The sequence below is a fragment of the Leguminivora glycinivorella genome, chromosome 15 (assembly GCF_023078275.1).
Source record: "Leguminivora glycinivorella isolate SPB_JAAS2020 chromosome 15, LegGlyc_1.1, whole genome shotgun sequence".
Classification (NCBI taxonomy): Eukaryota; Metazoa; Arthropoda; class Insecta; order Lepidoptera; family Tortricidae; genus Leguminivora; species Leguminivora glycinivorella.
The window spans coordinates 18,453,154-18,455,140 of record NC_062985.1 but is presented as its reverse complement, the minus strand read 5'-3'; the positions used below and the strand labels follow the sequence as shown (position 1 = coordinate 18,455,140).

The following is a 1,987-nucleotide window of genomic DNA, read 5'->3' as shown; positions in this document are numbered from 1 at the left end:
ATGATAAACCTGCAGCATATTGGTGCCTGTGATTGCGTTCACTTCAATTGAGTTTGCTGTTTTTGAGGGAACGATCGTCTTCAGTTGCAACTTATACAAACCCCCTCTAGGTTCTCTTTTGCCTCCAATCTTTGTATCTCCGTCAATATCCAGCTGACAACATGTAGCGGTAGAAGTGAATAAGCTGTTCTGCACGTTGTCTTGGGCTGCCAGAGTCGAAAAAAGGTTTTTTGTTAGCGTAGGTACAAGCCAGACATCTTTCAATCTTATAGTTTCCGTCTTCTTGCCTACAATTACAAAGCATGACGTGTTGGTGCTGAGTTGCTTGGCTTTGGTGGCTTTCCATCTTTATCCATTTTTTGCAGTTCCATACTCTGTCCCATTTGTGAACAATAATTGCACTTAACCTTTGCATCTTTCTTTTTCTTCGAATCTTGGATTACTAGCGTTTCTTGGCTAGTAGCCCCTTCCCTGTTCTCTAGAGCTTTCTCGTAAGAACACAATTGAGTTGTCAGATTTTCGATAGTTCTTTCAGCTTTGTTCAAAAGTATCGAACTCGATTTAAACGCAAAGAATTTCTCGTCTAGAGTTTCTAATATCTTGCATATCAGTAACAGATCTGAGAGCTGGGTTATTCCATTTGCTTTTGTAATTTGAACATTTAAATTGTTCCATATGTTCTTAAGTTTCGACATGTGTGAGGATCAGTTGGATTGCGTTTAAAATTGAAAAACTCCATGCACAAATGGTACGACCTATCCTCCGTCTGACCGTCAAACAAGCGATGTAACTCTTGCCAGACTTCGTATGCTGTCTCAAATCGAATGATCTTTTGTAACGTATCATCCGACATATTCGAAGTTATGATAAGAAGAGCCGCGCAATTTGCTTTCGTGTATTTGGCCATTGCCGCACTGTTACTCGCAACAGCTGCTGCATCACCAGTGTGTCAGTTGCGTCTAGCCTGGAACGTAACAAAATATTTATTTTATATTTCCACGTAGTCCAGTTCGACTTGCCTTCTAAATTACCTATCGAATATTTATTCGTAATTATTTCCATTGCTGAGCCTATAACCTTTTAAAACAGAGTTTATTTATTTAAGCATTTTTGAAAGAACAATAACAGACATCTTGACTCTTGATATGACACCTGACATTTTTTTTTGTAAAGGCTGCTAGGTCTTTTTAATGACATAGAGGTTGCACTCTAATAGTTTTCAAACAGGTGTAATTTCTTATTAATAAGCGACAGCAATCATACGAAGAATAAACACGAAAAAAGATTAATTTTCTTAAATAACTACATTTAAAAACTTAATAACAAATCTGCAAAACTACCTTCAATTGGTATGACAATGTTGTGATGGAAATTTCCATCACCATGCAAAGAAGGGTTAAGCTGCTAGGGAACAAATCAAATTATTTTATTGAATATTTTTCGATTTGTTCTTTTTTCAAGTAGTCACACTACTATATATAAATTATAAATTTAAATAGATATCATACACGAAAGAAAAAACGACAGGGCCCACTGGTGGCCGAGCCGGGAATCGAACCCGGGTCTTCAGCTTACGCGGCTAACGTCCTCACCACTAGACCACCCGCCCGCCGTGGTACCCGACGAAATTTCTCTAGTGTATGTTGGCGGACCCCATGACCCTATGTGCCGGGATAATGTCAGAAAATTGTCAAGAAGCTAAAATTGAAGTTACGGTCTTTAACCATGTCAATATAAGTCTAAAACTGGAAAAATGACTGCCTTTGGTGAGATTTGAACTATTGAGACTTAGAGTAGTGGTGAGCGGCCCATTGCACATTGCAGTTAAAATGAATTTTTATTGTAAATCTGTCCCGCCTCTAAAATTCCTTCATATTTCGACCCCAGTGAAAGGTTTAACCACCACTGGACCCGTAGCCGAATGGCATTTCTGCGACGCGAAACGAAAACGAAACCCCCCGAAAGGTAGTCTGGCTCTGTCTGGCCA

At 39.2% G+C, this 1,987-nt stretch overlaps 1 non-coding gene across 1 annotated transcript; it reads right to left on the bottom strand.

The window, feature by feature from the left end:
- Positions 1–1,537: 1,537 nt before the first annotated feature.
- On the bottom strand, positions 1,538–1,609 carry Trnat-cgu. The gene has a single exon. It is a non-coding gene; the product is annotated as a tRNA-Thr (tRNA).
- Positions 1,610–1,987: the final 378 nt, after the last annotated feature.